Genomic DNA, 12,500 nt, shown 5'->3' on the forward strand with positions numbered 1-12,500 from the left:
ATCGGCTGACTTAGCCGAACAAAGAAGTACGGCATCACTAGCAGATTAAATATAAAAATTATCAAAGAAAAATTGCCTTGGGTGGACCAACGGACGGGAAAGGTGTCCCCCAAGAGAACAGAAACATAATAAGGAATGCGCACTGCTATCGCTGGCCGTCATTGTTGTGAGCAGGGGCGGTGTAAAAACTGTAAAATAAATAAAGAATTACAATTAATTAATACGCTGATGAAACAAACTACTCGGGAGAACCATTCAACCCTCCAACGGGAAAAAGGTTCCTCAAGGGAAGTGGACAAGCTAAAGACTATGCTTTCTCTCCTCCAGCTAAGTATGGCCGGTGGCCCAGCGACGCATGAAAGAGTGCGGAGTTGAGAGCTGAAAAGGTTAAATTACAAATAGTGATTAATTCAACTTCATTACTGAAAAAAAAAAAAAATTCAGAAGCGCAACCTAACTCGCGTAACAGAAAAGGTGTTCCCCTGCACAGTATCTACCGGCTGCCCATGTAACGAGTGAGAGCAGTGTTATCAACTATCAAGAGCAACACCGAAGTCAAGCTCTGGGAAGGCCGTAAGCAGTCTTCCTCGAAGGGAGAGAGCGACATTAACATCCGAGTGGAAGAGTATCCACTTGATGACGATTCCCTTGTGGTGAAGGTCGAGTTACTTGGAAGGCCACCAGCATACAGGTTATCCGGCATCCCAGGGGTTTAGATCGTGAGAGAAGGTTCTCAGTGCTTGAGAACCTGCCACACTACGGTGTCACACAAATAGCAACAGTTACTGAAAAGATAAGCTTAAATATATATAAAAACGATACAAGAATGTTTTCATATATATAAAAGAAAAAACATAAATTTAAGAATAAGTAAAACAAGTCAAATGGGAGATAAGTTGGAGCTGAGAGAGACTCCGAGCCAAAAGCAAATTGGATGCTCAGCCCAGATGTGTTAATGAGCAGGGTAACGCTACCCTCCTCTCGCTAATTAGCTGTTGAGATGGTTATCCCTCGCTAAATGTCTTATGGCTCATCTTTCATCTATAAAAAAAAGTAATATCCCCTAGAAATAGCGAGGGTTTGTATAGAGTGACAGAACAAAGGAGGCTCTTCCTCATAAGGGAAGGAAGCCCAAGGTGGAGGTCCTGAAGGGACTGGCCTCACAGAACTCAAAGAACTTTGTTGTGCCCGCAATGGCGAGGAGCTGCAACTGTAGGCAGTTAGAAAGCGATATAGTCATCTTGCTGCGAAGAGGTAGAACGAGAAAGGTGCGCAACAGCGGAGGGTGGTGAAGAGAAACACTTATGCGATGAAACCTCAGGGGGCTGAGAAAACTTAGGCTGTGGGTGTGCAGTATAATGAGATAATGAGGAAACTTAGAATTCTGAGCATGGTCAGCTTCAAGGATCACCTAAAAAGGATCACCCAACTGGTTGGGACTCCAAGGAGCCCCAGCCTGCAACTACTCAGGTGGGAGAGCAGTTGAGGGGGATGCTTTGGCTAAGGGCACGAAAAGCTCTGGAGGGTTAACCACCCCCAGCCTGCAACTACTCAGGTGGGAGAGCAGTTGAGGGGGATGCTTTGGCTAAGGGCACGAAAAGTTCTGGAGGGTTAACCACCCCAGTATCTCTAGAGGGCAAGACCGTAGACATCCCCTAGGGAGGCATGTGTGTACTTCAGTTGTGCCCTTAACTGTAGCACCTCAAAGAGCCATTTCTTAGAGGTGGGACCCACAATCCCCAAGGAAGGCCGCAGTCAATGCACAGCATTAACAGAAACACTACCCTATGGCTGAGGGCGCCACCACTTTGCTAGAGGAAACGACAGAGTTCTTCATACCTAAGGGCTGTCCAGGGGTCAGTCAGTTACCACTCTTAATCGTTTGTCCTCCAAAGGAGACCAAGCGAGCAGAGTTAAATGAGACACCGGAAAACCCTGAATCCCTTTTAGACTTCTTACGTTACGAACCGAACCGCTCCCACTGGGAAGATGACCACTCCCGACACTCAGCACAAGGAGACCCCTGTGTGCAAGAGTAATTCCTGCAAGCAGGATAAAAGGCATGAGGATTTGTCTCCTCAGAAGGCATGAAGGTGACTGTGAATACCAGATCAAACCTGCATCTTAGCAATCCTCACAAACATGACAAACTTATAACAGAGTTTGTATTTTTCCTAACATACAAACCCGAATTCTTTACTATAGGAGATATTCTAGCGCGAGCTGGAAAATACGACAGAAAAACCTTAACAAGGTCGTTAACGACCGGACAGGTAATTACCCATCTGTCAGTGGTGGGGACCGCCGGTCGGTAGCTGCTGTTTACCCTCAATCGGATTCTAGTTAGGACTATCCTATGGGGCGGTGATGGAGGGAAGATTTGTGTAAAGAATTCGGGTTTGTATGTTAGGAAAAATACAAACCCTGTTATAAGTTTGTCATTTGTTCCTACACTAAATACAAACCCTCATTCTTTACTATAGGAGACTTAGTCTTGAGGCCAGGGTGGCCAAGGAGTTCCCTATCTATAGGGAAGATAGTCCTCAGACTAGACTCTTTTGAAGCAACAATCTTCCGATATCTTCTTTCTTTGTAGATCCCCAGAATCTCAGTACGACTGAAGGTTTGCAACTTCATGGAAACAAATGTTTCAGGATAAAGTGGGTCAGGAACATTTGACTCGGACCCCTTCCAACTTAGGATTCCCCCGACCTTGCCAAGGGGAAACCTCGTGACCACGAGTATAACTTATACTCTGTTAGAGGAATCAGATGAGTATCGTACCTTATTTCCATTGGCGAGTCCAGCTGAAACTGGATACAGGCTAGGATCCCCAGATGTGGGGGAGAAGGAGACGAAGAAGATCGAAGGATGTCCTTCTTAAAACCTAGTGTAACCCAGAATCCTCAACCAATGGTTACTGTCCCCTGAAAGGGCGTAAGGTCGTAACAGCATCTGTTGACCTGTCACAATAGGCCCTATAAAAAGGGTGTCTAGAGACCTATGTGTCACGTTGCTCTAATAGTGAGCAGTGAATGTAGATTGGCGTTTCCAGACCCCAACACTTAAGACTTGGGAGACTGAGAAAAAACTCTTAAACGCCAGAGAGGCAGCCACTCCCCTAACTTGATGGGCTCTGGGTTGTGCTGCCTCTGGGTCTCCGTGAAAAGACCTCGCAATAACTTTCTTAGGTCAGAAAGAGATGGTGTTGCGAGAGATTCTCTTCTTTACACTGTTGGAACATGGAAGAGATGACGGAGACGAGGTCTGAAAAGTCAGGTGCGCCTCGGATGTTTCTTTGACGCCCTGACTGGGCATAGCAACGACTGGACTGCATCCTGGGTTACCTATTGAGAGTGGATATTCTCGAAATCTGCCATCAGTAGATGAAGGATTGTGAGTCTAGCCACAAAGCCCGGTACGAAGTTGCGAGACACTCGCCCCCCCCCCCCCACTCCTTCTCTTAGAATGGGTGGCAAAAGAGACCATGTAGCTCACCGACCCTTTTAGCGGAGGACAGAGGTACGAGGAAGACGGTCTTAAGGTTCAGAGAGGGTCTGAGGCCCTTAAGGGCACATAGGGCAGACCCTTCAGCGAACGTAAGACACGTCTCAAGGAGATGGTCTAATCTCAAGTGGGGGCAAGATGTCTCGGTGAGAGACAGAAGGCGAGAAAGATCGAGAATGATAACGTCTCTTCCTATTTCGCCTGTCTCTTCGGTGAGAATATCTAGGTGAAGGCGTACACGGGCGTGTGGGAGAGTTATCTCGCACGTCTGTGCCAACAGTAAGGAGCGAGCGCGCAGGAGAAAATTCCCCACAACGGAATCATATGGACGCGCGGGCGTGCCCGCATATCCTTGCGGATGCGGGAGAAGGCTGGTGCGCCGGTAAGTGTTGGCGTGTTGCAAAGCGCTAGCGCGTTGGTAAGCACTGGCGCTGCGGGAGAAGGCAGCATGGCTGCCTTGTCAGAACACCTTCTAACAGTAGAAAGTTGACGCGCAGGTTTTACCTGTCGCGTAGGATGGTGTTGGGCGCGTATGCGCACGTGCAGGCGCAGGAGAGTGCCATTGCGCAAAAGATTGGTGGCGCGCAGGACTTTGTGCGCAGGTGAGCGCATGGCACGAGACGGAGCTATGCTCTTGTTGGAGCGTATGCGCATGTTGGCGCATACGCTTTTGATGCCCTATGTTAGGGTTAGGGTAAGAAGGAAGCGCTCTTAAGTTTGTGACGAGAGTGCTTAGACTAACGGCAAGACATCTCGTGAAGAGACAGAAGGCAAGGAAGAGCAAGAACGATTATGTCTCCTCCTATGTCGCCTGTGATTCCGGAGAGAACTACTGGGCAATGGAGTGCGATCTCTCCTTTCCTCTTCTCTATCTCTCCCTCCTAGCCTCCGAAGAGGGGAAGACAATGAAGTGGAGGGGAAGGAGAAGAAGGTAATGTGAAGACCTCTTCTACATACTTGGCAGGGGAACCCATCCTCCGCAGGGTAGCAGAACACCCATGACCTCCGTAACGGGGCATAGGGAAAGAGGATCCACATCCAGCGGTGACATAAAGGCGTCGTGAACACTTCCTCAAATAGAGGGCATCATCTACAAAGAAAAAGAAAAAGGATTAATCAAAAATGACAAATTCGAAGATAATTTGTATTTTTCCTAACCATACAAACCTTAGCTATTTACAAAGGGTTATTACTTTTAGCGTAGCTGAAATGGCGAGCCATTAGAATTTAACGAGGGTGTATTACCCCCGCGCTAGTTAGCGGGGGGGGTAGGGGAGTGGTAGCTAGCTACCCCTCCTCCCCCTCACACACAGGTGAATACTCACTTTCACTTAGAGGTAGGACTTGTCTTGGGGGACAGGGCTGGCGGGCAAATATGTGTAAATAGCTAAGGTTTGTATGGTTAGGAAAAATACAAATTATCTTCGAATTTGTCATTTGTTCCGTAACCGAAATACAAACCACGCTATTTACAAAGGGTGACTTATCCCTTAGGAAGGGTGGAAAGTCCCCAGCCATACTGGCTTTGGCTTTACCCGGGGACTCAGAATCCGAGTGAGTCGCACTCGAGAAAAGGAGTCCCTGCACCTCACAAGTTCCTTGCACCGCAAGGAACCATGTGGCCTACGTAAGCTTGTGTGTGAAGGAAGAAGTGTGACCCGTCTTAGGCAGTTGACCTGGAGTTCCAGAAGGAACTCTGGGTTAGGACGTTCCCAATACCACCTCGTCAGGGTATGGGGGACGCGACAGTATTGACTCAATACTCGGAACACAAGGAAGCATGGTTTACCTGCAGAGGTTCGAGGTCAGCTATGCAGAGACCAGGATGCTGCTTCCCCGTAGAGGGGATGATGAAGAAAGAAGTAAGGGCCAGACATACTTCTTTCGTTCATGCAGACTAAAACCTGATAACAATGCCCTCAACCTTCTGCTACCTGTCCAAAAAGGAGCCTGAGGTTAGACCAGCTGTTGTGTAGCCACCACAGAGCGATAGAAAACGTATCGAGACTCCTGTGGGTCACGCCCTGCAGGAAGCGGGCTGCGAAGGTCATCAGACGCTTCCAGACTCCAGCTTGTAGCACCTGCGTCACAGAGTAGTATTACTCGAAGGCGAGGGACGTTGCGATGTATCCAACATCGTGCTGTAGGGCGACGTGACGGGGGAGGGTCTGAAGACAGGTCGAGATGAATGTCCTTGAGTCCGGGCTGAAGAGGTATACTGGTGACTCTCCCCCCATGTCCTCCTTGTGTTCCCAAATCGGCTGCAACTGAGGCCAAACTGCAGCTGTTCCCAGCGCTAACCTCTCGATTCCTGTACTGGCAAGAAAGAGAAGGTCTTGGGACATCAGACACAGAATGGAGACTCAAAATCTTGAATGAATCGGACCGAAGGGTCGGGACCCTCAGATTCTGAGTCTAGCCAACAACTCAGGAGCGAGCCTGAATGTTGCCTTCCCCTCTTCCTTAGAAAGGGGGGAGTAGTAAGAGACCAAGAAGATTGCTTACACACTGGCCGTGGCCAGAGTGAGCAGAAGACCCAAGGCGGAATACTATCCGAGGCCTGTCGTAAAAGGGTCTTGAGAAGATCTCTTAAAGGACTAAAAGTCCGAGCCATGCTCCAAGTTGGAGGTCTTCCTCCGACTAGGGCAGGGACGATCGTAGCTTCGCATGAGCGAGGATAGATCCAGCGGGCAGGAAAAAGTTATTCCTTTAAGCCTGAAGGTCAGGGAAAGGCTGAGCGACAGGCTTCATTGCCAAGAGCGGAAAGGAGTTTCCTCCCGCCGAAAGGCAATAAGACCGTTATTGCTGGAGAAGAGGCCTCACGGGAAGAGGTATATCTCCCACGGCACCAACCACCTTAGACTCTTCACTTTGCCTGGGAGACCCCTGTGGATGACTATCGCAGATGACGCGACCTCCGTACCGCGACTGTAGCGGGTTGTCTCTTCTAGAGGAGGAGGCGTAGTGTCTCCAGGCATGAAGCCGAAGCGACGCCCCGGTTCAGGAGAGATGTCGCAGTGTGGTTGCTTGAGTAGTCTGCGCCGTGGGAGAAGCTCTCCCGGGAGTTCCGTCAGGGGAAGCAGAGGGTCCAGAAACCGTTCTGCGCATAGTCCCAGTGGAGCTCTCCCATTGAAAGGTTGACAGACAACCTGGTTTTGTTGAGACCCATTGTCCGCAGACAAAAAGGAGGGAAGACGCAGGCGTCGAAGTTGTCCCACCATCACCGGAATGCATCTTGCCAGAGTCTCGGGGTCTGAGACTGGGGGGAAAACTAGCGGAAGCTTGAGGTTCCAAGCTGTCGCGATCAGGTCCCCCAGACCAGCACTTGCTGGTTACCCAAGGTCAAAGACCCCTAGGTACACTCTCTCTATGAGGCTCTGCTCGGATAGTCTGAGAGAAACATTCCCCTGCCTGGAATGAGAGAGCCGATGGTGGAATTGAGAGAATCTCAATCATCCCGGTATCTCTACTGCAAGATGTGAAGGTGTGAAAATGCGTCCCCTGCTGGTTAGCATGAAGTCGACACGCAACGGGGCGACTTGGCAGGAGCGGTAGGATCTGAAGAGGGGCCAGACTAAGGCCCTTAAGCCTGCCTGAATGATGGAGAGGTATCCTTCAGGTCTTGACCATAGGCCTGGACCGGAACATGCCCCCCCCCCTTTCCTTTGACGAGTCCGAGAACCGCATCAAGAATGTGGGGAAAGGACGAGAATATCCACTACCATCAAGAGGCTCCATAGGTCAACACCCATTGCAGGTTTAATAGTTCCGCTGGTCCCATAGGGCCAGGGAGTCCGGTTAAACATTGCCTGAAGCCACCGGAACTTGGATCGCCCCACATGGAACTTATCCTGAGGCGACCGTTCGGACTATAAACGGGTCAATGAGGAAAGAAGAACTAGGAAACGTTCCAAGGTAGGGCTGAAAACTCTGCTTGACTGAGAACAGGTACTGCGACTCTCCTCAGTCTTGCCACAGTCAACCGAAAGGAAGGCCCGGAGGATGTGGTAACAGAATCTGGCGTCCCCAGGTGGTCACCCATCCAAGTACCGACGTTGCTTAACCTCGCTGGACGGACGAGAAGCGGGGTTTCCAACGTGGTAAGGCGGTTGACTCAATATCATGGCCAGATACTCCAGATGTTGAGGCAGAGGAAGAGAAGGCTCCAAGGAAAATACCATGAGCCCACACTCATGGTCAGCATTCGGAAGCTTTTCCCGGCGCTGAAGAAGGTCGAAACCCGAGCCTACCGGAGTTGACCAGCCCTCCAAACAGCAGAGGAGGCGGAAGTCTGCACCTGAGCGGCCAAGAGGAAGGCAGGGAGAGTTCTCTGGGGAAACAAACCTGCTATGCCACGGCGGGATAGCCACACTGCATCATAAGCAGGAATACTTGCAGTTTAGGCTGAATTCGACGAGCACCCTGGAAGATGGATGGAATGGAAACTGAAAGTACCCGTCCTTCCGATCCAGGGTTAAAGGAGTCCTGTCGCCTCGTTACCAGTCTGATCGATTCTGCTGGTCTACGCTGGCCGAAGTTTGTTCGACAAACTTGATCAGGGCTGAGAGGTCGACTATGGACATCCCCTCTCAGATCCTTCCTTACAAGAAAGGATCGACTGAGGGGGCAGGGGGTGAAGCCGTCGATGATCCTAAGGAAGACCTTCGCCTAAGGTATGGATCATTCTGCCCAACCGGGCAACTCTGCTGATGCTATGGCATAGAGGTTCAGAGACACTGAATTCGCTGACAGAGACGGCAGGCGCGATATCCTTGGCTACTCACAGAGATTGTGCGGGAATGGGCATCGGGAAGCTGTCATTCGGATGAGTAACCTTAAGCATCCTCCCAGCGAAAAAACCTGCAATCCTAGAGTTCGTGAACTCCTTTTAGGACTATGCCCCCCCGGGGGAGTCTCCCGTGCCATCTGTTCCTGACAGGAGGAAACTGCAAATTGGACACCTTGTCCCAGTTGTCGTAGCCGATAACTTAGGCCGACGTGGTTGAAAGAAAAGGGAGCTGGAGCCCTGCAGAGTCTGGAAGAAAGCGCCTTGGAGGAGTGAAACCGGAAGTCGATTTACTCCGCACAGCAGATGTTTAAGTCTCTGTCCTTGGGCAAAGACAAAACTCTTCTCAAGGATGGAAGGGTGTCTGAGGTCGTTGACCTCCACAGATGAGACACCCGAAGGAAGCCTTCAGTCAGTGCGTCCAGATGGTACAACATTGAGCTTGTCCGCAAGTAGATACTTAACGACGAAAGGCCAAGGTGCCTGAGCTCGAGAGGAGGAAAGTACCCTTGATCTTCCTGTAGCTTCCTTGAACCAAACCTCGGGCCGTAACCGAGGAGGGAAAGAACCTGGTAAGCTCCCAGAGGAAGAGGTAAGCAGTCACCCCTTGTCCGATGGAGAAATCTTCGACGGAAAGACCCCCCGCCAAAAATCCTTCCAGGGCGGGAGAAGGAGAGAGTACTCGTGCAGGAGAGGGGACCCTCGAGACCGACCTCTTGGGAACCAACTTCGCCCTGGGGGAAGTCACCACGAAGTCCACTCCTCTCTTTCTCTTCAGCGTAGGAGAGACAGCCGCTGGTTTGTTACCCTGGCCGGTGAGTGCTGGTTTCATAACCCTCATTAACGCCCGTGCCAGCGGATCAAACCATGTCTGCTGCTCCAAGGACACAGAGTCCGAAATCCTCGCTAAGGTGAAAGGGATCGGGCGATCCTTTGGAGAGGACACGACGGTTCCTGCCTGAAAAGAAGGTGGGAAGAATGCTGTACTGACCTGTCTTCGTCCTGCACTACCAACCTGTGCTTGGATGGAGGTGATCCCGAGTGCCGCCTAGGAGCACGCGTCCCTGCTGCTACCACCGGCTGTGGAATTCGCCGCGAACTATGGTCGCGCGAGGGCGAACGGTCGCGCAAGGGCGAATGGTCGCGCGGGCGCACAGGCGAGTGGTCGCGCGGGCGCGCAGGCGAGCGGTCGCGAGGGCGCGCAGGCGAGCGATCGCGCGGGCGCGCAGGCGAGCGATCGCGCGGGCGCGCAGGCGAGCGATCGCGCGGGCGCGCAGGCGAGCGATCGCGCGGGCGCGCAGGCGAGCGATCGCGCGGGCGCGCAGGCGAGCGATCGCGCGGGCGCGCAGGCGAATGGGCGTGACGGCGAGGGATCGTGCTGCCGCGTAGGTGAAGAAGATCGCTGGCGGTAAGCGATGGCGAGCAGCATGTGTAGGTGAATGATCGCGTGATAGGGTGCGATGGTGATCAGCATCTGCAAGAGGGCGATCGTTCAGGGTTGTGCGATGAGGAGCAGCATGCGTAAGCGGGCAATCGTTCAGGGTTGTGCGATGGCGAGCAGCATGCGCAGGTGAATGATCGCGTGAAAGGGTGCGATGGTGATCAGCATCCGTAAGAGGGCGATCGTTCAGGGTTGTGCGATGAGGAGCAGCATGCGTAAGCGGGCAATCGTTCAGGGTTGTGCGATGGCGAGCAGCATGCGCAGGTGAATGATCGCGTGAAAGGGTGCGATGGTGATCAGCATCCGCAAGAGGGCGATCGTTCAGGGTTGTGCGATGAGGAGCAGCATGCGTAAGCGGGCAATCGTTCAGGGTTGTGCGATGGCGAGCAGCATGCGCAGGTGAATGATCGCGTGAAAGGGTGCGATGGTGATCAGCATCTGCAGGAGGGCGATCGTTCAGGGTGGTGCGATGAGGAGCAGCATGCGTAAGCGGGCAATCGTTCAGGGTTATGCGATGGCGAGCAGCATGCGCAGGTGAATGATCGCGTGAAAGGGTGCGATGGCGATCAGCATCCGCAGTTGAGGGTCGCGCGATGGCGATCAGCATCCGCAGTTGAGGGTCGCGCGATGGCGATCAGCATCCGCAGTTGAGGGTCGCGCGATGGCGATCAACATCCGCAGTTGAGGGTCACGCGATGGCGATCAGCATCTGCAGTTGAGGGTCGCGCGATGGCGATCAGCATCCGTAGTTGAGGGTCACGCGATGGCGATCAGCATCTGCAGTTGAGGGTCGCGCGATGGCGATCAGCATCCGCAGTTGAGCTAGTAGCTGGCGAACCATGTTCCTTCATAAGTGTTGGAGAACGTTGGCGTGCCAGCTGTAACACACGTGGGCGATCCGGAGATCGCTGGCGAGCTGATGATCGCTGACGAGCTGACGATCGCTGGCGAGCTGATGATCGCTGACGAGCTGATGATCGCTGACGAGCAGAAGGCTACGCGTGGAAGCCTGCGCAAAGAAGAAGAGTCCTTGACCCCGACCTGAACCGAAGTTCTAGATCGCGAGGGCGAACGTGGGCGCACAGGGCACGTAACAGGAACCGCAGGGAAGACCATCTTGAAAGCGCTGACGAACAGGAGAGCGCTGACGAACAGAAGGGCGCGCAGGGAAACCCTGACACGCAAGGGAAGAACCCCCGTGGGGGCAACCCTTTGCCCCGAAGGGATCGTTGTCCGCCGGGAGACTGATGTCCGTCGGAAGACCGCTGTCCGTCGGGAAGACCGTTGTTCGTCGGGAAGACCGTTGCCCGTCGGAAGACGAGATTAGACTGCTGTCCATCTGCACCAAGACGGAAGATCGAGAAAAAGAAGTTGTAGGCTGCAAACGGAGATTCAAAAAGGCGCCTCAAGCACCCTTATAGGGAGATGAGAGGCCCTTACGACGAGGCGGACGGAGGGCCTTACGGCGAGGGAGGCCAACAGCAACAGCAACAGAAGAAACCTCCGAAGAGGAGTCTCTATGAGTGTACTCTCTCGCGAACGAAAGAGAAACACTTCGAGGAAGAGACTGGTCAGCCAGTGACCTAAAAGGAGCAATCCTCCGAAGAGGAGCTCCTGCAGTTGCCCAGCCCCTTGAGCGAAACTGCAGGTGCGACCGCTCAGCACCAAGAGCATAGTCGCACGAAAAAAAGGCAAGAGAAGAACCCCCCAAAAGAGGAAAAGCTCAAGCCTGGACAGGAAAAAACTTCCCTCGGAAGGAAAGTTATCCGCCCAAGGAGGCAAGCCTCCTGACTGTTCTAAAATGAACTGGAGAGCTGTCCGTCGACACGGGAGTACTACCAGTAGAAGGAGACACGCCCCTGACGACAATACATGGGGGGAGGCAGCAACAGCCGAATCCCCAGGACTCAACCAGACAGCTCACACCGTTGCTATATTACAGAAACGAACTAGATCGGTAACTGTAAAAAAATAAAACAAATAATATTAGTACACATTCATTCCCCCGGGAAGGCTCCGAAGAGGAATCCCGAGGAAAAGGAACAAGAATTACACAACAGGCACGTGCCCTCACAACCACTTACACTCGCGGAAGGAGAGCTGTAACCAAAACAGAATTATAACAATTATAATTATGTAACTATGTAATTATGTAATTTAAAAATGAATGAACACTAAAGAAAAAACGAAAACCCCGAAAGGAATCGTTCTACAAGCTGAAAATTAACAACTACAATTAGATTCATAAACTAATTGGGACAAAATGTACGGCGTAGCAACCCCACCCACACGGGAAGGAAGCTACAAGGGCGTAGTAAAACATAGTAAAAGGGTGAACGACCTCAAGAGAGAGAGAGAGAGAAAGACCGAAGTCAAACTCGATCGCAACCCATAAAATTAGGCCGTGGTGGCCTAACTGCCGAGGCCTCCACGTAGATATCGTACACTACACACACACATCTGAAAAGGAAACTTACTTATTTCTATACTCAAATATATATACAAACATGAAAACATGTTTACATAAATATTGAGTAAAAGAAAAGTAAGCGATTAAGTAAAGACAAAACAGACAATGGCTGCCAAGCGAGGACCAAGACAGAGACGTCTGTCACAGTCCGAGCCAAAAGTGAAAGTGAGTATTCACCTGTGTGTGAGGGGGAGGAGGGGTAGCTAGCTACCACTCCCCTACCCCCCCCGCTAACTAGCGCGGGGGTAATACACCCTCGTTAAATTCTAATGGCTCGCCATTTCAGCTACGCTAAA

At 51.8% G+C, this 12,500-nt stretch overlaps 1 protein-coding gene across 1 annotated transcript in view; it reads right to left on the reverse strand.

Annotated features, from left to right (window-relative positions):
* Positions 1–12,500, reverse strand: part of LOC137648877 (uncharacterized) — a 139,317-nt gene that overhangs the window by 106,157 nt on the left and 20,660 nt on the right. The gene's annotated exons all lie outside the window — the stretch shown is intronic.

This window comes from Palaemon carinicauda, chromosome 1 (assembly GCF_036898095.1).
Source record: "Palaemon carinicauda isolate YSFRI2023 chromosome 1, ASM3689809v2, whole genome shotgun sequence".
Classification (NCBI taxonomy): domain Eukaryota; kingdom Metazoa; phylum Arthropoda; class Malacostraca; order Decapoda; family Palaemonidae; genus Palaemon; species Palaemon carinicauda.